A 25,946-nucleotide genomic window follows, 5' to 3' on the forward strand; every position below is an offset into this window, starting at 1 on the left:
AATTAACATTTCTTAAGGCCAGAACTAGGGAAGGGTCACACCCAGGATTTAAAAAGGCACGAAAGCTATTTATGGCTCCAGTCACAGCTCACTGCAAGAATTTGTATGCCAATTAAGTTTATTCTAGGAAAAAAATTATTCTGGGAAATCTTATAAATACTGAACTTAGTAATTCTCATGTTGGGCTCACGGGCTGAAGCAGCAGTTTAAAATTAAGATTTTTAAAACCCTCACTGAAGTTAAGAATAGAAAAAAATGGAAGGTTGTCTCGAGCAATATCAAAGGGCAAATTGAACTCGCTGAATTTGGGCTGGTTCTCGAAGAAGGGAAACTTCACAGCAGTTCAAGTGAACTGAAGTCTTTGCCTCATCAAAACTGTCCCTAGGAAGAAGGCACCTTTCCAAAGCCCACAGGCTTCTATTCAGAGGATGACAAGTGTCCTTCAAAGCCCTGCCACTAACATCTTCAACTCAGTGCTTACAGAGCGACAATGGATGAATTTGCTAAAATTTCATGCTGTCTCCTAGAAGGGTTGATTCCCCCAAAGCTGGAGCAACAGAAACACTTTTAAGAACCTAGGAAAATATAAAAAAAGGGCTGGGTGGAGAAGCAGCATATAATTTCAGGACTTTGTTTTTCCTAAATAACTGATTTTTTAAAAAATAAAAATTAAGTGCTTTTTCATAGGAAATCTGGAAACTACAGAGAAAGAAAAAACAGAAAGAAAAAAGAAGTTTGCCCTTGAGCATGAGTCAGTCGTGCTTGATGTAATTGCTGTGTTTTTCCTCCTCTAAGCATGGTCTTCCTAACTCTTATATTTGTGGGTGTTTATTTGTTCCTTGTTTTTCTCCTAGCAGCCCCAGTGACCTTGCAGATGGTGGTCATGAGTCCTGGCAGGATCTGGAGGCCGAGGCTGAGCTGTCATCAGTCCTGTGATCCTTGGTGAGTTCTTTGTCACTCTGAGGCAGCGTTTTACACAGGTTGATTTGGAGAAGCTGAAGACCATGGAAGATCTTCTTGCTACGAAAGCACGTGTGTGCAAGGGCTGAGCAAAAAATACTGTGGGCATTTACATTTTTAAAAAGCGTTACAGTAAAGGCACACTGCCAGTGGTCCTCCTCAAAATACTCCCGCTTGCCTCAACGCGAATACCCCACTCTTGCCGCTTTCTGGAGCAGCTCTGGGTGTCCTCTTATCTGAGTGTCTTTACGATGTGTGGTAAAAATATGGTGACTGCCTCTGGTAATGCCATCAAGAGAAAAGCAGAATTATAAAAACATAGCAGTGTGTCCTCATCCATCTTGATTCAGGGGATCTGGCACTTTCCTAGTCAAATGTCCATAAAAAATACACATTTTGAATTAAATTGGGACATCAAAGCAGCCTAACAGCTCAACGAAAGGCACATGAAAGAGGACTTCCAGAGCTGCTTCCGAAAGTGGCAAGGGTGATGGGGATAATGTGCTGGAGGCAGGTTAATGACAGTGTGTCTTTTATTGTAATAAAACGCTTAAATTACTATGTTTTCCAGTCACACCGCCTCAGCACTTAATGTTGCATTTAAGTTCGGGGTCCCTGGCAAACTTCTTCAGCAATCTAGAGTTAAACACGTTAACTAAGAGACCTTTCAACTCCTGGCAGTCATGTTAACTGGGAGACCTTTAAACTCCTTGGCAGTCCTAAAGCAATTCTGCCTCTTTAGGTAAATTTATAATGTCTCAAATTACTGCAATCACTTGTGTCCTAAGGAGGAGGGGAAATGCCCCACAGAAGATTGCCTTGGCCTCTGTGTGACACTGCTGTCTCCGGGAATCACAAGCCACACTGCAGGAAGTAGGAAAAGGTAGGTTTTCTTTCACAAGGCCGAGCCCATACCTGGGGAATTTAGATTGGCACTATTTGCCTCAATCAGGAGAGCTGAGTCCAGCTCAAGGAAATGTTTGTGTTTTTGCTTTCCCTGCAAAATGGTCCTGATTCACAACATGTTCTGGCATGCAGGTGATATTGCCCGAGGGGTCAGTTGGTGGCAGGTCAAAGGTACCCTGAGAACTTCCTGAGGGTTTGGAGGGGGACCGAGGTAGGAAGAAAGGAGGCTTCCACCTGCGGAGGGCTCCCGTCCTGGGCTCCAGACAATCTCATCTCTCAACCTCTCCAAGGACTCCTGAGGAAAGCATTGTTCAGCCACTGTCCCCACTGGTGTGGCCACAACGGAGTCCATGTCCCCAGGGCCACAGAGCTCACCGGCTACCACACACACAGGAAGCAGAGTGCCGGGCACTGTGAGATGAGAGGCATGAGCACTCCAGAGAACAATCCAGTCACCCAACGGGGCAGCAGTGCAGGGTTGGTCAGGACCGCCTGGGGTGAGGTGCAGGGTGGGCACCTGCACCCCAGCAGGGGGCTTGGCTCTGTGGGACAGAAGGTGCCTGCCGGGTGTGGCTGATGCTCAGGTAGAGAGGGGAGATGTGGGAGGACACTGGGCCTCCCTGAGCACTTTGGGTACAGTGCTGGGTGAGGGGTGAGCTGGGACCCCTGAAGGCTGTTGAGGGATGAGATTCGGAGTCCAGTTTGAAAGCTCTGCTCCAGTTGCTGGTGGAGAATTAGGCCACAGGTGGGTAAGACAGAAACTGGGAGCAAACGTAGAGAGTCTGAGGTTCCCGAAAATGCCTCACACATCTGACGGTGCCATGGATATCCTCAGTCTTTGGCGACTGCCCTTTGCCTGGAGGGTAGAATACATGTGTATAGATAAGATCTTACCTGACTATTCTAGCGCCTCTGCTCATTTCTTGTTCCCTTGTTCTCTTCCATACTTCCTCCTTGGCTCCTCAGGAGACCTGTTTTCTCCATGCTTGCCTGGCCTTTGCCCATCTTCCCCAAAGCCTGCTGTGCCCTCCTCTGCTTGTTCGCTAGGCTAAGCCCTTGTGTGGCCAGCTTTCCATTGCTCCTCAGCTTTTAGGCCTATAGTGAGGGAGAATCAGGGCAGAAGGGCACGGTGCAGAAACACTGCTCAGCCCAGGGCAGACAGGAAGAAGAAAGCCAGAAAGGAAGGGGCTGTGGATCAGAGGTCCCCAAGGTCATGTGCTGTGACCTACTCCCTTCAGCTAGACTTCTTCCTTCCCCCTCTTCCCTCCTTTCCTTCCTTTCTTCTTTCCTTCCTTCCTCCCTCCGTCTCTCCCTTCTTTCCTTCCTCTCATCCCTGCCTCTCCACCTCTCTCCCTTTTCTCTCTGCACTCTCTTGTTTTCTTTCTTTTTGTCATTGTTGCAGTACTAGAGATTGAACTTGAATACTTAGCACTAAATTACATCCCCAGCTCAACTTTCATCTTTTATTTTGAGACAGATTCATTAAGTCATCAAATTGCCCAGGTTAGACTTGAACTTGTGATCCTCCTGCCTCCGTCTCACACAGTGCTTGAAATTTGGTCATGCAGTGTCATGCCCAGTCTTCATCCTTTTTTCTTTCATGGCTTAATAATGCCAGCAAACTATAATCTCATCAATAGTTTTATTCACTGATGAAATTAGAGTCCTCGAGGTTTCACCACCCATGCTCTGTTTCACACGCTTGGGCAGTAGTGACAGGTTAGATCTAAAGCGTAACAGTCCTGTCCACCCTTTGCATCTTTTAAAGTCTTTTTCTCAGGGAATCGCCAGGTGCTCTGGAGCCTAGGCTGAGCAAGGGGCTTGGTGCCCCTGAAGGGCCACTTACACAAGGGTGCCTCGCCTGCTTGTGGGTTCCCGCTTCAGGCTGCTCTTGCTCACCCATCTGCATTAACACCAGGTGCCCTCTTGGGACACCGCAGCTGTCCTCAACCTGTGGACCCCTGGCCATGAATGTGACGAATCCCAGGAAAGATGACCAGAGCCAGTGTCCTGGATCACGCAGCTGAGAAGCAGGCGGCTCAGGGACCAGGCTACAATTCTAACTTCCTGTGACTGCAAGATTTGAATTCAAGTCTCCATTTACCTCCACCTAGACATAATTTTACTGGGACTCAGTTTCCCCAGTTATAAAAGGAAAGTTGCAGAATTACATGCTCTGCAGTTGCTGCCTAGTTTTGTTCATCGACCACAACAACCTCCCGGGCCCCGGGATACTTCTTAAGAATATTCATTTCTGAAGCAGCAAGGTTAGCACAGGCCTAGAATCCTAGCATTTCAGGAGGCTGTGAGAGGAGGATCATAAACTCAAACCCAGTGTAGGTGATTGAAAGAAAGCTTGTGTCAAAATTGAAAAAAAGCTGAAGATGAAACTCAAAGTGAAAGTCCTAGGTTTAATCCCCAGTACTGATTAAAAAAAAAAGTGGGGGAATAGTTATTTCTAACCTCACTCCAACCTGTAGGACCCCAGTTCCCGATGATGGGCTTGAGATTTTGCTTCTGTCTGCTTAACCAACAGCCTAGGAGATTCTTACCATCAGATAAGTTTCTGGCATCTAATCCTGTGGAACTTTTGTGCAAAGGAGGTTCCCAGAAGACAGAGATCAAAAAGAAAGTCCAAGCAGGACTGTGGTGACTGTTTCAACAGTAACGAGAGTCCTTTCTCACCCCCTCCCCATCTAACCAGCGAGCCCCAGTGTTTCCTGGATGTCATTGTGAGCCCCAGTTTGTTTTCCCTGTGCCTCTGTCCCACCGCAGTCCATCAGGGTTTCCTCTTCCTACTTGGGTTCTCTTAGTCCTCAGTTCCAGGTTTCAGGAAAATGCACACCTTGCTGCAGTGGGAAAGAGGGGACCCGGGGCACCCAGGAAGAGACACAGAGCTTCCGCCTGACCTGGCTGTGCAGCCTCCAGGGGAACTGCCCACAGGCTCAGGCCTCGGAACCCCCAACCCTGCCTTGCGGGGTTTTATGGATGCTCTGTTGCCACATGCATGATCAGAGCAAGGACAAGTATGTAGAAATCTGAGTGGATAAACAGGGTTATCTGATCTTGCAGACGGTCTGGGGAAAGCCAGACCGGCCTGTCCAGAGTCCTCTGAGGCCCTGGTGCAGCACCCTTCCTCCTGGGCAGGGGCAGAGCTTGCTGGACTACTATCAGCTATCTGCCAAGACAGCTTACAGAATCTTCACCACCAGCTCCAAGGCAGACAGTCAGGGAAGATCAGAGTTTTATGGCTTGTACTGGGGAAGAGCAATTCTGGTTCCTGCAGTCTGCCTCAGGGAAGGAACTGTGAGCCAGAAATCATAGTGGAAGCCAAACTATGAGTATCATGTATCAAGCCTTCTGCTAAAGAACGCATGGGCAGGCTTTTAAAAAAATGTTTTACTTTAAAGAGAACAAAACAAACAAGAACAGAACAAAGCAAATCAGAACAAAACAATGCAAACAACACAGTACCTTCACGACAAGACAACTGGATAGCAACAGTAGCTACCATAATGTCTCTTTTCTTTGAAATAGTTGAGCATGGGCAGGCCTTTAATAGAGAAACATAATCCTGCTGTGCTTTGCTTTAAAGAGCACAAATGGAGGTTGGAGATCTGCCCAGACCCTTCCCTCCCTCAACCAGGGTAGCCTGGAAGGCGAGAGCCCTGAGCTGAGGCATCAGGAACTCACAGTATTGTCTCCCAGCAACCTATAATCACAAAGGATGGTGAATGTTTAAATAAAAGTTTAATAAATGTATTACAATGAAAGACACATCGCCATCAAGCCTCCTCCTTTGAAATACTCCCTGACTTGGAGCACACTTATCCCATCATTCTTGCCACTTCTGAGGCAGTTCTGGAAGTCTTCTTTTATGAGTGTCTTTATAAGCTGGGAAAACATCTATAGAGAACGCTGCTGCTAAGCACCCTCCAGCTTTGCAAAAGCAGACGCGCAAAAATGTGACTGTGTGTCCTCACAACACCTGGTGGTTTCTGGCGCTTCTCCAAAGTAAAAATGACCTTAAAGGTAAGTGTTGTAGTCACTTCCCACACTAAAGACACAAAAGAGAACTTCCAGAACTGCTTCAGAAAGCATCCAGAGAGATAGAAGGGGGAGCTTTGAGGGGGATCAATGGCAGCATATATTTTACTATAAGAAGTCTTTATTTTAAATTTAAGTGTTCACCACTGTTTTTTGATCATACCTAATAATACACAAAACTCCACTGCCTCTGTGGTCAGGCTCAAGGGCCAGGTGCAGGGGCAGCTGTGGGGAGAGTCACTGGGGGACAAGGAGGGTGCACGAGCCGACCATGTTCTCCACCAGCTCTGGGTTGCACAATGGCCCATTGGCAGGAGGGTGCATGCATTGGTGCTGTGGACAAGGCAGCCAGTGAGGCAGGCTTGGCGATGTGTGTCATCAGGGAAACCACTCACCCTGTCTTGAGTTTGCTCTCGAGTTGGAGAACCCTGGGGCCAGATAGTCCTGAGGATCTCATTCACCTGAGTGCCATGGCGGAAGTTGATGACGGAGGGGCAGTGCACAGAAGCTGGGAGAGAGAGCAGAGACCCAGGTCCCAGGGAAGCCATTCAAGGCTCCGGTCCAGCACTGATGGGGAGCAGCGGTGCGCTCTGGGGCCTGACTCCTGGGAAGTCCTGGTTTTCTTGCTCCCTGCCAGGGTGCTGTGGGTTCCTGTGGGCTCAGAAGCTGAGGTGAGAAAGCTACCTCTTCCTCTTGCCCCGCCCTAGCGGAGAGCAGTGCACTTCATGCCTTCCCAGGGGAAGTAGCAGCTTGGGATCAGAAACCTGGGACTGAACTGCACCTCCCACTGCCCCTCGTAGGTGAGTCAGCTTTCACTGCAGTAATGCGGTTCCCAGGCAGGCAAAGAATGAAGGGGAGAGGTTTATTTGCATGTTCAGTGTTCAACATCAGGCACCCTGACAGGTGCCCTCCAGTGAGGATGGGGATGCATCACACAAGGCAGGAACAGGAGTAGGAGGGCGAGAGAGCTGCCACATTTCGGATGAGAAGCAGAGAGGCAGTGGCCAGTGTTGCTCCTCTCATAACTGTCTTCTTTCTCCTCTTTCTCTTCTTCCTTTTCCTCCCTGAGTCTCCAAATTGCCCAAACTGAGCTGGAACCTGTGGTCCTCCTGCCTCTGCCTCCTAGAGAGCTGAGATAGCGGTGTGTGCCGCAGTGCCCAGCTATACTCATCCTCCTGTGTGAACGACCAGGGGAGCTGAAGGATGTTGACCTTATGTCTTTCCAAGAGACTTTCCATCACCAGTGACTCAAGCATGTCTTACACTTGGGTTTAATCTGTGTAACACAAAATGCTCCACACCCTGCAGGGGTCTTTCTCCACGTGCCTGATGTCGTGTGAGGAACAAGGGCTAAGTCATTTCTGATGCTGGAAATTGAGACTAAGGAATAGGTGATGTCCCCAAATCTCAGAGCACTGCAAGGGCTTGAGTTGGACAAAAGACCAGGACGAGGTGCCTGGGATTTGGCTCAGTGGCACAAGTGCTGCCTGGCAAGTGCAAGGTTATAAGTTCAATCCCCGATAGCAAAATTAATTAATTAATTAATTAATTTAAAAAGACAAGGATGAGGCTGGGCTTGCAAAGTCATCGGGGAGAGGAGAAAGGGCGGTGGGCAGAAACTATGGGTCACATGAAGGTACTGCCACTTCTCTCAGAAGCAGTGTAGAGGAAACCTTTCCTGGGCAGTGGCTAGCATGCACTTTCATGAAACCCACCTATTACCTCGGCAGAAGTGCTGCTTTTCCATTTGGATTGATGGTGAAACTGAAATCCTAAGCAATTAAAAATCCAAATCCAAGATCACTCAGTATGTTGCAGCCCCAGGCTGGGAACACAGGACACTGGCTCCAGAGCCTGAGTTTTCCCTGCCATAACTACTGCAGGATTTATGCCTTCAGCTGACTCGACAGGAAGCAGATTTGTCACCAGGACCTGCAGCTTGAGTGCTGGATCACCCAGAGTGCCCCTGCATAGACCTCTGTTGACAACGATGTGGCCAACACGGGGACCCGGGGAGCCAGAGATGGGTGGAAGCAGCCCCAGGAAGCTGAGCAGAAGCTCTCAGAAACCCACGAGGGCACAGAGACTGAAACCCAGAATAACACCCTGAGGGTGCCAGGCTTTAAGACTCAGGATAAATTGATTAAGCTACTAAACAATGTAACAGTGACGATTTAATTAGCAAGTAATTTAATGGTCATCTAATATTAAGCTCTCCACGAATACATCCTCCACTAAAATACTGACCTTGGGAAAATAATAAATCAGAGCCCATCAGACAGTGACAAGAATCTGAGATTCTGTCCTTGGGTAAGGGTCCAGAGGTGACACCTGGATTCTTGGATCTGGCCAGGGGCAGAAGTCAGTCTAGAGCCTCTAATTTTTTGGGTTTTTTTGTTTGTTTGTTTTTGTTTTTTATTTATTTATAAATAAAACAAGAGAAAAAACAGAGAAATCAAGAAGCAAACAATTAACAAAAAAACAACAAAAGCAAAATGACAATAACAACAAGAAAAACAATGGCAATGTAGAATTTTAAAGCAAGATAATAGGCATTGAAGAATGGTTGTTACACTTGCTCAGGATACCAGGATACAGTCATGCAAGACTGATCAGACAATAAAATTTCCCTTTGAATAATTTCTTTTCATTTTACTCTATTGTAACTTTTGGAACCTATTTACTCTTTCAGTTTTTTACACTAGTGAGACAATTCAGTGTTTATACATGAAAGTCTAATTTATTTCACTTATGAGTATGGTTTCTAGTTGCATCCATTTACCCATAAAAGCCTTGAGTTTATTGTTATTTATGGTTGAGTAGTACTTCATTATATAAAAATCTTTTTTATCCATTCCTCAGTTGATGGGCATTTAGGTTGTTTTGAAGATTAAGCTATTACAAATTGTGTTGCTATAACATGGGTGCACATATATCACTGTGGTCTGATGTTTTCAATTCTTCTGAGAAAATACCCAGAAGGGAAATAACTGAGTCGAATGGAACCTCTAATCTTAGGTTTTTGAGGAATCACAACACTGATTTCCACAGTGATTGTACCAGTTTACACTCCCACCAACAATGGAGAAGGGTTCCTTTTCCCCGCTATCCCAGCCATCATTTGTTATTGGTTAATTTCTTGATGTTAGCCATTCTTTCTGGAGTGAGATATCTCAGTGTAGTTTTAATTTGCATCTCTCAAATGACCAATGATGTTGAACATCTTTTCATATATTTATTTGCCTGAGAATCTCTTCATCTGAGAATTGTGTATTCATGTCAGATGCCCATTTTTGGGTTGGGTCTTTAAATTTGGGGGATCTGATTTTTTAAAATTCTTTATACATTCTAGGTAAAAGTTCTTTGTCTAAGGGACAGTTGGTAAAAATATTTTCCCAATCTGTGAGTTTTCTTTTCACTTTGTTGGTGATTTCTTTCAATGTGCAAAAACTTTTTAACAGGATGAGATCCCAGTTGTTGAGTCTTTGAAGTATTTCCCTAACAGTTTGGGTTTTGTTCATGAACTCTTGGCCTACCCCTATGTCCTTGTTAGTGTTTCTGTCTTAATATTTAGATCTTTGATCCATTTTTACTTTAGTTTAGTGCACGGTGATAGACATGGGTCTAGTTTAAGTTTTCATCATGTAGAAAGCTAGTTTTTCCAACACCACTTATTAAAGAAACTATCTTTCTTCCAGTGAACATACTTTGTCCCTTTGTCAAAGATAAGATGGCTGAGTGTGTCTGTAGTTGCATTTGTATCTTTGGTTCTGTTCCATTGATCCTCAGGTATGTTTTTTTTCCCCCAGTACCATGCTGATCTTATTATAGCAGCTTTGTAGTATAATTTAAAGTCTCAGATTGTGATGCCTCCTGAAAACTTTGTTACCCAGGATTGTCTTTGCTATTCTAGGTCTCTTATGATTCCATATGAAATTTAGGAATGTTGTCTCTTGATCTGTGAGTTATGCTAATGGGATTTTGATTGAGATTGCATTAAATCTGTATAACAGTTTTGGGAGTATGGCCATTTTCACCATGTTGCTTCTTCTAGTCATGAGCAAGATATGTCTTTCCATTTTCTGAATTCCTCTTCAATTTCTTTTTTCAGAGTAATGTAATTTTCAAAGTACAAATCTTTTACTTCCTTTATTAGTTTGATTCCTAAGTATTTCATTTTTTATGTTATCATGAAAGAGGTGGTTTCCCTGATTTCTTTCTCTGTGAGTTTGTTATTTGTGTACAAGAATGCTATTGACTTTTGAGTATTGACTTTGTATCCAGCTATGCTGCGGAATTTGCTTGTTAGGTTTAGAAGCCTGTTGGTTTTTGCAGTCCTCTATGTACAATATCATGTCATCTGTGAATAGTGCTAATTTAACTTCTTCCTTTCTTACCTTTATTCCTATTACTTCCTCTCTTGTCTAATTGCTCTGGCTAATGTTTCCAGAACTATATTGAATAAGAGTGGTGACAGAGAACATCCTTGACTTGTTCCTGATTTTAGAGTAAAAGCTTTCACTTTTTTTCACTTACTGTAATGTTGGCTATTGGTTTGTCATAGATAGATTTTATCAGATTGAGATAGAGGCCATCTGTTCCATTTTTTGTAAGATTTTTATCATGAAAGAGTGCTGGACTTTGTCAAAAGCTTTTTCTGCATCTGTTGAGATGATCATGTGATTTTTGTCTTTTGCTCTGTTGATATGGTATATCACATTTATTGATTTGTATATGTACCCCTGCATTCCTGGGATGAATCCCACTTGGTTGTGATATATATATAATATTTTGATGCTTTGATGCATTCTGTCTGCTAATATTTTATTGAGGATTTTTGCTTCTATGTTCATTAGAGAGATTGGCTTGTAATTTTTTTTCTTTTTGGTTGAGTCTTACTCTAGTTTTGGTATAAGGATAATATTTACCTCTCAGAAAGAATTGAAGAGAATTGTTTCTCTTTCAGTTTTATTAAAGAGTTTGAGGAGTATTGATATTAAATTGTCTCTAAATTTCTTGTAGAATTCAGCCTTGAATCCATCAGGACCTGGACTTTTTGTTGTTATTGTTGGTATACTTTTAAATATGATTTAAATTTCATCTATTTATTCAGAAGTTTTTATCTTCTTGATCCAGCTTTGGTAATTCATATGTTTCTAGGAATCTGTTGATTTCGTCTGTGTTTCCCAGCCTTTTCAAAGTAAGTATTGATGATCTTCTGTATTTGTATAGGCTCTGTAGTGATTTTACCATTTTCATTTCTTATTGCATAAATTTGAGTTTTTTCTTTTTTTTGGATAAGATTGTCTAGGGATTTATAAATTTTATTTATTCTTTCAAAGAAACAATTTTTCAATTTATCAATTATTTGTATTATTTTCTTAGTCTCAATTGTGTCAATTTCTGCTCTGATTTTTATAATTTGATCTCTTCTTTGGACTTTGGGTTTGACTTGTTCTTTTTCTAGAAGTTTGAGGAACAGCATTAGGTTATTTGTGCTCATTCTGTTTTCCTGATATGAGAATTCACCGATATAAATTTTCCTCTGAAGAATGCTTTCCTTGTATCCCACAGGTTCTGGTAAATTGTATTTGCAATTTCATTTGATTGTATATATTGCTTAATTGCTTCTTTAATTTCCTCTGTCATTGTTTTTCCTCCATTGATTGTGCTGTAAGGTACTCCTTAATTTCCATGTGTTTATAGAGCTTTTGCCATTTCTTTTGTCATTAATTTCCAATTTCAGTGTACTATGATCAGATAATATACATGAGATAATTTCAATTCCTTTGCATTTACTTAAGCATGTTCTGTGGCCTTGTATATGGTCTATTTTAAAGACTATCCCATGTGCAGCTAAGAAAAATGTATATTGTGATGTCATTGGGTGGAATACTGTATACACATCTACTAAGTCCATTTGTTCACCAGTTTGATTCAATTCTGTTATTTCTTTGCTGATTTTTTGTCTAGTTGATCTCTCTGTTTATGTCAATAAATGTTAAGTTCCCCCGCCATAATTACATTATTGCTTATCTGATTTTTTATGTCTTAATATTTGTCTTACATAGTTGGGTGTTCCCATATTCAGTGCATATGTATTTATGATTATTATCGCTTTCTCTTGAACTTTTCACCTAACAAGTATGTATTGACCTTCTTTATATCTTTTGATCATTCTTGGTTTGAAGTTTATAGTATTTCCAAATAGAATAACTACCCTTGGTTTTTTGGGGGGTTCTTCTCACATGAAGTATCATTTTCTACCCTATGACTTTTAGTCTGTGGGTTTCCTTTTGAGTCAGATGTGTTTCCAGTATACAGTATACTGTTGGATTTTGTTTCTTGATTCACTTTGCCTATCTGTTTCTTTTTTTTTTTTTAATCAGTACTAGGGTTCGAACTCACGACTGTGCACTTGCAAGGCAGGTGCTTATGCTGCTGAGCTAAATCCCCAGCCCCAAATCTGTTTCTTTGGTGCACTGAAGCCATTTACATTAATAGTTGTAATCGATATGCATTAGCTTATCTCTGTCATGTTATCTTTCTGCTGTTGTTTCATTACTTTTACCCTCTGTTTAATTCTTGCCCTGCTTGTTGATTTCTTTCTGTTTTTCTTGGAATTGTGGTCATTTTTATTTTTTTCTAGAATGTCTTTCAGTTTTCTTTGTAGGTTTGGTTGGGTGGTCATGAAGCTCTTCAGTGGTTCTTTGTCATGGAAGTATCTTATTTCTGCATTGATTTTGAAAGATAGTTTTACAGGATACATCATTCAGGGTTGGAAGTTGCTTTCTTGCAGTACTTGAAGTATTCTGTCCCATGTTCTTCTTGACTTGATGGCTTGTGTTGAGAAGTCTGCTGTGATTGTGACAGTCTTTCCTTTATAGATGATTTGTTTCTTTCCTCTAGCAGTTTTTAATATTCTCTTCTGAATTTCTGTGATCTTGATTATTGTATGTTGAGGTGTAGATCTGATTATGGCTAATTGGTGTTTTGTATGCTTCACTTATCTGTATGTCTGGTTCTTTTCTCATATTTGGATAATTTTCTGCTATTACTTCTTCAAATAGTCTTTTTATGTCATTTGTTTTGTCTCCTTTTACATTGACACGTATCAATCTTATATGGTTTCTCTTTGTATCATCTTGCAGCTGTTGAATTGTTATTTTCCAATTCTTTGTTATTTTTAAGAGCTTTTTCCTTTCTTGATCCTTAGATGCAATCTTACCTTCAAGGTCTGAGAGTCTGTCTTCAATTTTATTCATGTGGTTTTTCCAGCTTTCAAAGGATTTTTTTTTTTTTTTTTGAGACAGGGTCTCACTATGCAGTTCAGGCTAGCCTTGGGCTCATTTTATAGTCAGTTAGTCTCAAACTTGCAGTGATCCTCTTGCCTTAGCCTTCCAAGTACTGGGATTACAGGAATACAGCCCCACATCCAGTTCTCAATGGAACTTTTGATTTCCTGGATATATCCTTGAATCTGTTTCATGTATTCTGATTGTTTCTTGTATTGTTCATTTAAGGTTTCCCATGTTACTCTATTTTTTAAATCTATGTATTTTTTGCCTATACTCTCCAATTTTTTCATTATGTTTCTGTTTTTACCTGAGAGATTATTTTTTATCTGATTTCCTTTACAGCTCCCTGGAGTTGTTTCTTTATTTCCATTGCTATCATTTCAGAAATTTCAGCTGTGTTAATTCCAAATTCATCCATGTCTATGTCTCCTGGACTTGATCTGGATGGGCTGAAGTCTGAGATTGCATTTTGTTCTTTTGGCATTATCCTGTGTTCCTCCAAATCAATCAGATGCCAAGTCCTAGTCCCTTCCTGTGCCTGTGGCACCCAGGATTAGGTCTCACTGAGAGTTGCTGATGGTTGTAGATCTCTGGGTGTGGGCTCCTCATTCCCTCATTCTCAGAGATGTTTCCCAGGTTTGGGCAGGTCATTGCATGTAGCTTCTGAGTCCCCATGGGCCTCCTCAAGGTTTCCCAGATGACAGCAGGTGGCTGGGTGCAATCTCCCAGTCCCTGACAGCCTTAGATGGTTCCTAGGTGTGAGTGGGTTTCTGGGAGCAGGCTCCCCATCCCTGTGATCCTCACTGAGGGTTTCCAGATGACTATGGGTCACTGGGTGAGGATTACAAGTCTCCCCCAGGTCTCAGAGATGCTTTCTGCATATGGATGAGTCCACATGGAGGTGGACTCCAGACCCTGGGGGTCTCACTGATGATGCCTAGATGACTGTGAGCTGCTGTGCAAAGACTCCCAGTCCCCACAGACCTCACCAAGAGTTCCCAGATGACTGGGGGATCCTGGATAATTGAGAGTTGCTGGGTGTAGACTCTAAGTCTCCTTAAAACCTCTAGCTTTGACCCCAGTTAGCACTGGTCCACTGTGCAGAAAAAAAATGACTTACACTTAGGCAAATGTTTGCACATAGGTTCCTGGTCATTTCCTTTATTCTATTCATCGCTGTGGTTCTCAGTGTCATCTGAAAGGATTTGGGTGGTTTGTGTGCAGACTTTCCACCCATCTCAAAGTAGAAACAAGCTCTCTCCTCCTCTGTCTGAATTCCTGTGACCTGAACACTTGGGGTGATAACCTGGCACATGCAGAAGATGTTAATAAATATTTAAAAGTAAATCTGGGAAGGGAGAGAGAGGAAGTGAGAGAAACTTCTGTTACCACATTCTATATACCAAGAACTCTCAATATGGTCACCATTCTTTTTCTTTGTGTATTAATTTACACCTTGATTTATTTCTGAAATGTAGCCACATGCAGGGTAAGATCTCTTTCCAGTGAGGAAACTCAGACACACAAAGGAAAAATGACCAGATGAGGGACCAACCAGCATTCAGCAGGGCAGTATTTGAATCTGGTACTGGTGATTACAGCAACCATATTCTTTCCTCTAGGTAACTGATTGGTGGAGAATAAGCATTCATCCATTTAACACCTATTTATCAAGTACCAACTGTATGCTATGCATGGCTCTGGGCTCATGGGCTATTTCAGTGAACAGAACAAGTCAAAATCCCAGCTCTTTTAGAACTTAACACTTCATGGAGATTTAAAATTTTAGCCAAGGGAAACCAAGGAGAGGGGAGTGGGTCCAGAGGTCAATATGAGAGCAGAGTAACCTCTGAGGCTACAGTCTCAGGCTGAGCTGTACTATTTTCTGCTTGGAAGGAGCTCTGAGACCAAGGATGCTCTGGTAAACAAAGTGGATGGCAATTTCGCCTGAGCGGGCTTTGGTTCTTTGCAATCTAGTAGGCAGAGCCATTCACAGCTAAGCAGACTTCTGGAGAGAAGGGGGCATTCAATTATGTACAGGCTCTGTTTTTCTGTTTTTTTTTTTTTTGTTTTTTTTTTTGTTTTGTTTTTCTCCTGGATCAACCACTCCATCAGTAGGCTGTTAGCTCTGCAATGAAAGCTAAAGATCTTCAAGGCAGTGTATGAGACCTCCTGACCACAGCTTCAGGGAGCAAACACACTCCAACACTGATGGGAAAATGCTGACTTGGGAGCTGAGCTTTGTGGACAGGTCAAGAGCTGAGTCTCTTCTTTGCTGATTCCTACAGGAAATTCAAGCATCAAAGTCTTCTGATCAGATGTAGCATCCAGTGGACCAATTCCCAAGCTGCTTATGAATCTCTAGGAGCACTGAGCTGCTGTGGTCTAGATTTGGGGAGGAAGCATTGTGCCCAGATCCATGCAGCAGCCCCTGCAGCCCCAGGTTGAAGGTTCTGGAAGAATCTGGCATGGACATAGATTTGGCCACTAGTGTTCAAGACGAGGCCTTGGCTCAGGGCAGCAGAAGGCTTCCCTGGCAGCTTTGCAGGCCATGGGTGTCAGAGCAGGAGCCCAGGGGCACATGGTGATGGGGATAAAGAAACTAGAGTGCTGGGGCCTCCCATGCTTGCTACACAGATTCTTCCAGAGGGGACTGACTTCTTGCTGAGGTAGATGAAGGGGAGCAGGACACAGCCATCAGTGCAAATGTCTTGTAGAGCCAAACAGTCATCTCCTGCATGTAAGAATTGCACCTGCCTTGTAAGCAAATGGAAAGAGAGGTAACATAGGGAGAAGTCAAATCTAAGGATTGTTCTCAACCCAAAGCCCTTTGACCTCCTGGAATGGCCTGTTCCTCCACTGGAGACCAATAACATGAAACCCACAGTCCTCTATTCTGTAAACTTTGATGGCTTTCTTTGCTGCATGAGATGGTCATGACCCTCCAACCTACTGCTCTAGCAGTAGATTCATCTCATTATTTTTACTGTGCAGTATGATGTTCCAGCACAGTACCATCCAACCCTTCCTCTGAAACAATGACTGACTATGCACCCACCTGTTTGTGCTGACTTTTCTGCCCAGAATGTCCCTGGCCTCGTCCTCTGTCCAGTGAGCACCTCATAATGCATTAGCTGCAACACCACAACCCAGGAAACCCCCTCGGATCCATCCACTGGACTCTCCTATCTCATGACCAGATTATGTTGTGTGCTCCCTCTGTTGGTGCAGCTGGGACCCTAAGTGACTTTTTTTTTCTTTCTTTACCCACTAGACAGTAACATTCCGTGAGGTCAATCTAGCTGTTGTCAACTTAAACAGCAAATAGAGAGAGAGGTTCCGTGCATTGTCATGAGAGTCTAGCTGCCTAGGTGAACCATGAGTGTGTTCAGAGAGGCTGAGGGAGACCAGGGTGTTTAACGTTAAGACAAAGAGTGTTGCATAAATTGTTCTGAAACAGTTATCCTCAGCTACAAGAATCAATGAGGGTAGTGTTGGCCCAAGGTTGAGCAGGCAGTTGCTAAGCAAACATCTTTGTAGAAGCATTTTCATTCAAGGTTGTGGTGACCTTTGTGCAAAGTTGTGGTTTGGACAAAATCTTTTGTGAAAATTGCTGTTGCCAGGCAATCTCCTTGAGGACCTGCTCTTGAGAGTCTTTCCTGAATCCAGGAGTTGTCTGACGGTGACACAAATGACTCCATTCTTCTCACTACTTCCATCCTGTGAATCTCTCTGAATCCTGAGAGCCTACTATAGCAGGGTATAGCAAGACTCTAGGGCATTTTTGTAGTGGCTCTGTGGTACAGTGCATCCCTAGCCTGTGCAAGACCTCCAGCACTGCAATAAATAAATAAATAAACATTTAAAAATTATTTAAAGAGGTTTGTTTACTGTGTGAAAGCCAGCCCATGAATGAGCTCTGGTCTGGGCTAGTTTTCAGAGCCATGCAAGGGTTCACCAAAAACTCAATGGGATACCCTGACAGCTCACCCATGAAGGATAAAAATATTTAATGCAATGGTTTTAAAACCTGCATGTATGCCCGGAACTCCATGAGAAGCCCATCTCAAAATGTTAAATCAACATAGGCTCTGACCCTGCTGAGTCCCGGCACTGAACGCTGAGCATGTCTACACTGAGTGAGGCAGGAGAGGAGGGAATGGGGAAGAGATTTGAAAGCGCAGACACCTGGGAAGTGCTGTGTCTGTCAGTCAGAGTCAACAGAAGTCACTGCCGCCTGATATGCCCTAAAAAGCAATGAGACTGTTGTCTGTGTCTGGGCCAAGGGGAGGCACAGACTGGATGGCACTGTGGCTGGCACCTCGCACTTTGCACACCTGGACCACCGCGGCTTCTTCTAATGGTCTCTTTCTAAAGCACTTTCTCTTTCTCAGAACTTTTCTCCTTAAGAGCTGGATTAGCTGTATGGTTGAAGGTTTGGCTTTCAAGTTGCCAGATTCAGCCAGCTGATCGACCTTAGGAAAGTCAGTGGGAACGTCAGTTAGTCCATTTATAAGGTGATGCCACTCTAGGGTAAATTGTTTGCCTCCAAAGCATGCTAACATCCTATTACCTGTGAATGTGATCTTATTTGGAAACAGATTCTTTGAAGATAACATTGAACCCTAATCCACATGGCTGGAGCCTTTTGAAAAAGAAGGAAGCATAGACAGAGTCAGACTTGTGCACAAAGAGTGAAGATGAGTTACAGACACGGAGAGGATTTCACCCATCAACCAAGAGCTCCCAGGGCTAATAGCAGCCAAGAAAGCAGACTGGAGCAGACTCTCCCTTAGGACTTTCGAGGGAGCTGACCCTGTTCACACGATGGCTTTGGCCTTCAGGTAGCGGGACAGTCCATTTCTTTTGTTAAAGCCGCGCTGTCTGTGGTACTGTTACAGAAGCCCCAGGACACTAACACGGACACCGTGCTATGTGGTTCTGGGACGCGTAGACACGTCTTCTTAGATAGCACCCCACTTCATGTGGAAATGCAGACTAACACCGACTTTCTTCCTGGACAGTGGATCCCAGAAGGCAGGACCATTTGTTACTCCACCACCTAGCACCTTCTTGGCCCCTAGTGGATCCTCGATATAGTTTTGTTTAGTTTACTTAGATAACACTTACTTCCTAGTATTATCATAAATAGTAAATGAAGTATGTATATTAGGTGCTTCAAATAATGGCTGTACTCATTAATGGTGACTATTGTTCTTAGTATGGAAGTAAGAAAGTAGAGCTAGGTCTGTAAGCCTCAATGTCCTTCCCCAGAAAATGGAAATAACAATATCTATCTGGTGATAGCTATAGATAGATATTGGTGATAGCTATAGATAGATAGATATCTGGAGATAACAATATCTATCTAACTAAATAAAAGAGTGCATACCAGTGTTTACAGCAGCACGATTCATAATAGATAAATCTTGGAACTGGCCTATATGTCCCTCAACACATGAATGGATAAAAAAAATGTGTTCATACACAGTAGAGTACTACTCTGCCGTAAAGAAGGATAAGCTTGAGTCATTTGTAGAAAAATGAATCCACTTTGAGATTATAATGTTAAGTGAAATGAACTAGACACACTAGTTTAAACTGTAGATGGTTTCTTTTATTGCAATTAGGGAGTGCTTGCTACTTACAGCTGATGGAGTTGACATTGCTATGGGGATGATATATGACCTCCAAATAATCCAAGTAATATGAGGGAACTATTATAACACCCAACCTGCTAACCATCCAATATACCAAGTTCGTGTTCTCCAAAAGTGAGGAATGAATTCTAAGGAACAACAGAGACTAAGAGTAGGAAGTACTTATCAAGAGAATAGCTTCTGTCTAAGAGAGAAAAAAGGGGACCTGGAAAGTGGGTTGCTTCTTACAGGAAGTTTTGTAGAGCAAAACCACGAGACGGGTGCAAATCGCAAGGTGGGTATAAGGCAGGAGAAAACTGTAGTCAACTAATAAGATTACAAGTATAGTCGCTTAGGTGATATTGATCCAGTGGGTTTGCAAAAAGCGTGCATGGAAAGAACAAGGACCTTTCCTAGAAGGATGGACCAGGGGGTCCTAGTCACCACCAAGGCAATTGATGCCTATTTAGAATGTAATTCACTGTAGCTCATTCTTCTGGGAAGTGTGGAGATGCAGTCATTTTCTGCATTTTGAGGCCTTCAATGAAGGCATCTCCAGCCGCAGTTGCAATGCACTCTTATCTTCTGCACTGACTTCTTGCAGGGCTGGCCCTGTCTGCCTGCCTGTACTATTTCTGCCTGGCTTAGCTGTCTATAATAACATCACAGATGTTGCTAAGCGTCCTACAGTGCACAGGGCAATCCCCAATGTCAATCGTGCTAATATTAAAAATCTCTGATCCGGAATGATTTTCTCACTTGATTTGTAATTATTCTTCCTTCCACAGTGTTAAAACAATTCTGGAAATCTCAGTCAAATTTTGCCCGTTTTATTGGAAAGTATTAGGTGGTGCATTTTTTTCCCCACCTCTGAACAATAGTTCTGGGGAGCATTTTCCATTCAGCTAATCCTACTTTGCTGATGTTTCCTGATTCTCATGAGTGAAGTACTTAAATTATGATTGATGTTTATCAACATCTAAACTTGTTTCCCACATCCCTTGATTTTTTTTTTTTTTTATTGGTACTGGGGATCGAACTCACGAGTGCTTGCTTGCAAGGCAGGCGCTAATGCCGCTGAGCTAAATCCCCAGTCCCCATCCCTTGATTTTTAAAGACCTCATGTTTGTGTTAGGGATGCAGTCGAGAGGCAGAGCATGTGCTTAGCATGTATGAAGCCCTGATTTGAATTCATGGTGCCACAAAACAAAACAACCAAATAAACAAAAACTTCATGCTTGTTAATGAAAAACCAATCATTTTGTGTTCTCAGCAGATAAAGGACTCTAGCTCTTGCAGTATTTCTCCTTGTGTTTTAGAAGTTGCTTGAAAGTTCAAGGGAAAGATTGCTTTAATGGGGTCACTTTCGGGAGAGCATTAGGAGAAAACTTACAGGGAACCTCTGGTGAGGGTTAAGGTGTTTCTGTCCCAGTGAAGAGGATGCCACTGCAATCCCTGGGCAATGGTAGAGTCTCTTGAAGGCTGAGAACTGTAGATTTTACTTAAAAATCAGTTACATAATATTTAACATTTGCTATTTGTCCCCCCAGAGGTGAGCATCAATGAGTCCCATTACATCTTCACTATGATTTTCAAGAAATTATACCATAACTCCCATGCAAATATACAGTGACCACATGGGAGATTTTACTCATTTATCACTGAATGAGGGAATCACTAAGATGCTAAAACTGACCTCGTTCCAAAGCATTTTGAAGAGCAGATATTCATATATGCTATCCGGAATTTGAAATGAATACTTCTAATGTTTGGAAAACTTATCAATCCCTTTAGATGATGATGACAAGTACAAAGTAGTAGTTCTTCGGTGGAAAGTAATAATAGCAGTTATTTCCAGGAGAATACAACTGCTTAGCATAGTGGTAATTTTGGCTGCTACAAAATTTACGAGTTCCGGGCTGAAACTTGTATAGGTCATGACAAAAGTGGACAAGTCCAGAACCAGTGCTGATAATATTCTGATGCCTACCCCCTGGAGCCCTCTCTTGTTTCAATTAGAAAGAACCTTGTGAGAAGCAAGGTGAAGGATCCTGATGTTTTATAAAATTCTCTGCTGCTCACGTGGGTGATAAAGGCATCTTCAAAGCTCCATTTGAGTTAACGTGTATTAAAAATGATGTCAGAGGAAAGGTACAAATGAAAGCTGGTCCGGCAGAGGAGGCACTTGTCTGAGAAGCTTGTGACTGGAAGACAGATTCCAATGCCTAAAATGTCAGTGGGATATCAAACTGTGAATTTTCCAGCTTCTCCCTAGCTTTGGCCTCTGAGGCTCTCTCATGGCCTGGTCCTTTCTAGTTCTTTCCCTTCTTTGATCAGATTGAATGAGAGCTTTTCCCCCTTTTAATTAGTACACAATGGGCTCCACAGATGAATTACGAATCATACCTGAAGGTGCTGAAAATCCAAGCAGAGTGTTTTATGGGCTCTTGGTTATTCAACACCGATGATGTTATCTTTGGCATTTGAGCCCAGAGGCACGGCAGGAAAAAACCAAGAGGAATAGGAAATCATGAGGTAAAACATTTACAAGGGAGATCTGGCATGCATGAAGCTATTCAAGCTCTCCTCTACGCCTACCACTGCACAAATTTCAGTCTTAAGAGCAGAGCAGTATTAAGACGATGATGATTCTTTCTCTGAAAAGTCATACATCATGGTTTTTCCTTATACAAATGTCTTAGTCGTATTTATTTCACTGCTGAGACACAGTACCCAACACCCAAAGTTAAAGGGGAGGAAGGCTGATTTTGCTCAGTTTGTAAAGGTTGCAGTCCATAATCAACCGTCTCCAAGGCAGGGTGGCACATGATAGAGGGGCAATAGTTCATGGCAACAGAAGACAGCAGAAGCTTAAGAGCAAGACAAGCCTCTCTGTGTCTCTTATATTGTATCCAGTTCTCCAGGATTATGGTGGTGCCAATCCAATCAGTGGAGTGATCTAGTAATTATGCAGACTTAATCCCAGCACCATCCTATGAATTAATCCCATGTGCTAGATTTGACCACCTCCAAAAAAACCCATGACCACATGAGGCTTTGGGGAGACATCAGCACACAAACCACAACAACAGAGATAGTATTTTCATTGCTAAAAGCATTTATTTTGCTATGGTTGATCATAAATAAGTCATTAGAGGTTTCAGCCTGCCACAGATGCATCTGCGAGGAGCACCGTGCTATCCATCTGGTAGTGTTTGGAGTGCCCTGCCATTTCTCTCCCTAGTCAAAGCATGTGCGTGTGCATGCACATGCATACACACACACACACACACACACACACACACACACACAGCTCCCATAGATCACTGATTGATGATTGCTTCCATTCGAAGCTCAGAACAGTAGTTTCAGGCATCCTGGGGTCCGCATCACTCTTCAGTTTCAGGTAAAGGGGAATGAAGCCCCAGCAGGCGGCACACTGGTTACCCGAGCAGAGCTGTGGTGGCCTTGCTTGGTTCTTTTGCTGAGCTTCACCATGGCGACCACTGGCAACACAGCGAGGATCCCAGAGCAGCAGCTGCCGTGGGAATCTGAAAAGCCACATTATTTCTTTTGAACATGTTATTCATGATAGAAATTGTCACGTTCACCAGAATCATGTTCTTGTAAACCTATTTTTGCTTTAGTCCTAGTGACTCAGAAAAATAGCTAAACTATCTGAAGAAAGATCTTGCAAAAGAGAGAGAGGATTATGGAATCAATAATGTTTGTCTAGTCTGACAATAATTAACCTCAATTAACACCCCTTTGTGGTGCTTGGACTACACCCAGGGTCTTGGACAGGCCAGACAAGCACTCCCCAACCCAGCCATTATCCCAGGCTTCACTTCTAAGGCTGAGTAAACCTTATGGTTTTTTGCTGAAATGTGAGTTTCTTATCCCAGTGCTACTCTCATTTTTGTCTTCATTGTAGTTGACTGTTTAGCCTCCGATGGTTTAGCCCAGAGCTGTCCAATACACCTTCTGTGATGATGGAAGAATCCTACGTCTGTGACATTTGGAATGGAAGCCACTAGCCCACATGGTCGCTGAGCCAAGCTGTGATACCAGTGAGGGGTGTGAAGCCGGGGAGCTAGGCACTTTCCCCAGCCACACTGGCAAAGCTGGACCCACGTGAGTCTTCTGGCTCTTTCAAACTGGCTTGCTGTCTCATGTTTAGATTTTTTTTTCAGGCATAAAACATGAAGTGTGGTTTCAGAAAGGAACACGAACTTTTGCTTCTAATGATTCTGAACATGTTAACAGGAGTAGACATCACCCTTCTGGCTTTGCAAATAGCAAATGACATAGACAGTTAGTTGCACTAAATAGCAGGCCTATAGGATTAGGGCTCCAGACTGAACCAAACAACAAATGGTCCGGCCTCATTACTGTCTGCTAAGGGTGCCCAGAAATATCTCAACATTGTGTTCCTCGTGTGTTCTTTTTAAATTACTGAACATCTACAATGTCCAGGTGAAGCAAGTGCTGGAGTAGAGCATGGAAATGCTTTAAACACAGTTGAAGCTTTCAGTGCTGTAGGAGAAGGCAGATAATTAACCATTTCACTCCAGTGCAGCAGTGGCCAGAGAGTTTTGCTTCTTTGCTAGTGTACTGCATTGTGAGCCCCAGAGGTCAGGGCACCTGGGCTCGAATTCAGAGCTTCACTCACTACCTGTGTGATCTCAGGCAAATGACTGAAACTATTTTAGCCTCATCTTCAAGATAGGGGCAATAGAAACATAATTTTCCTACTGTTATGGTTGCTAAGGTTACATAAAACTCATTGAAAACATTTGGCAGTGTCTGGTTCATAGTAAATGCTCATTAAGTATTTCTGCTCACCAGCACTGTTATTATTGGGGCTGATATTATCATTAGGAGGGAAAGCAAGCACTGTGAATTTTAACTGTCTGCATTTTGCAGACAAGGGAGCTGAGGCTCAGGGTGTTTAAGGAGCCACAGGAACAGGACAGGACCAAACTTTGAGGCAGGAGATGAGCTGCTCTTGGGGGAGGGAACTCATCTCTTCCACAGCTCAGGCTCCTCTCCCCCTCTAAGACAGGGACCTGGGGACCCTGAGCCTCGGGCTTGTGCAGGAAGATGCAGGACTGACTAGGAGCCAGTTTCAGGGCCACTAACCTTGCCATGTTGTACGGTCATCTAAGAAGTTTTCTGAACTACAGTCTCTTGTCCTGGAATCGCGCACATTCAAGAGGGAAGCTTTAGAGAAACAAAACAAAACAAAACAAAACAAAAAGACCGCTCTCCACCCCAGCACTTGTTTTATGTTAGATTCTGTGGTAGGAGAATGTGCTACAGAGTTAATGCTCCTGCCCATCACCCATCAGTTTGTCCATCCATCCATCATTGCATCTATCCATTTGTCCCCCATGCTCCCATCAGTCCACCCATCTACAATCACAAGTATTCATTAAGCACCTGTTGGGTGCTAACACTGTCGTAAAAATGTTCTTCTTCTCTGAGTATTATTTTTTCCTATCAGATTGCATAGTCACCCTTAGCATTTGATGGAGGAGATTCATCCCGGGACCCCCTCAGGCACCAAAATCCTCAGATGCCCAAGTCCTTCATATAAAATGGCATTGTATTTGCATATATTCTACACAACCTTTCAGGGCACTGTAACCTCTAGATAATTTATAATACCCAGTATGATGTAAATACTATGTATTTCAAGACATATGGTAGTTGTTTAAATTTTTAAAAATTCATGACATTAAAAGGTGCATTGCTAAAAATCTCCCTCAAAATATTCTTTCTCACTTCAAATACACCTATCTCATTGCTTTTGTCACTTTCTGAAGTAGTTCTGGAAGTCCTCTTTCCTGAGCATCTTTAGTTACACTGTTCTCGCTGCCTTGATTATCTGAATCAATTCAAGCATTGCCATTCATGATCATTCGGACTTGGGCAGAGAATCAGAGGATGCGCAGTGCCAGGTGCTGTGAATGAGGTGGATGGGGCCACGTCGTGTTTTTATTGGTCTGCCACTCTCTCATGGCACTCTGCACAGCAGTCACCGTAGTTTTAAAACTTCACAACTTGTGAAGACCCACAAGAAAGAGGACTTCCAGAACTGCTTCGGAAAGTGCCAAGAACAATGGGACAAGTATGCTTGAAGGGAGGGGTAGGTGGGGAGAGCCTTAATAGCAACAGTTCTTTTTCCTATAAGTTTTTCTTTAAACATTCTCTGTCTGTTTTGATCATACCTCAGAAATACTAGTTATTGAAAGGGTTTTGGCCCAGACAGGACACTGTAGCCAGAAAAGCCTCAACCAAACCAGGAAGCTCCTATCTTCCCCGCCCCTAGGGATTGTCCTGTGACTCTATCTCCCCCCACCCTTAAGAATCTGCCCCTGGCCCCAAACGTGTGCCAATGAGATAGTGTGCATTTCTAATGGCCCTAGGGCACTACCCTAAGTTTAGGCTACTTATATACCCCCCACCCCACGCCAGGTATTCCCAGAGAAAAAGCGACTCCAGCTGTCTTGGGGGCTGTTGGTTCTCTCTCTCCGTGTTCTCAGCATAAAGGCCTCTTTTGTTTATACTTCTCATCTTTTGGAAATAATCCTATCAGTTATAGGCTTAGGAAGGATGACAAGAAAAAAGTCGGTATAGTACAGTTACACATTTTCCAGTCCTACTGAATTCATGGATGTGTGAGGACAGAAAAGGACCCTCGTGCTCAGTTCCTGATGGGAAGTATGAGTGAGGGCGTGGTGAGGGGGAGTCAGAAGCCTGGTTACTTCTGTCAGAAGCCTCCCACCGCTCAGGGCACCACCAGCAGGATGGAGATTCTGGGTCGGTCAGTCAGTCAGTCATTCGGGAAGGCCCTCGATGAAACCAGTGAGATAGGATGCAGTGTACTCTATACTACAGCAGATCCCCGTGCTAAGCCCTTTGCACGACTCCAGTCCCTAAGCATCCTGACTGGCACACGCTAAGCACTCCATTTACTTTTGTTGTGTTTTGTCTGGGTGCTGGGAGGAAGGCCCAGGGCTTCATGCGTGGTACTCTAGTGGAAGCTGCAGCACCAGCCCTGAGCTTGGCTTTCCTTAAGTTTTGTTCTACA

General features: G+C 43.3%; 1 long non-coding RNA gene across 1 annotated transcript; it reads left to right on the forward strand.

Moving 5' to 3' along the window:
• Nucleotides 1-792: 792 nt before the first annotated feature.
• On the forward strand, nt 793-5,609 carry LOC134471524 (uncharacterized). Its single transcript, XR_010040977.1, has 3 exons — nt 793-942; nt 1,749-1,843; nt 3,785-5,609. It is a non-coding gene; the product is annotated as an uncharacterized LOC134471524 (long non-coding RNA).
• The last annotated feature ends 20,337 nt before the right edge of the window (nt 5,610-25,946 follow it).

The sequence above is a fragment of the Cavia porcellus genome, unplaced genomic scaffold (assembly GCF_034190915.1).
Source record: "Cavia porcellus strain 051 isolate PalLab524CR breed Dunkin Hartley unplaced genomic scaffold, mCavPor4.1 scaffold_18, whole genome shotgun sequence".
Lineage (NCBI taxonomy): Eukaryota > Metazoa > Chordata > Mammalia > Rodentia > Caviidae > Cavia > Cavia porcellus.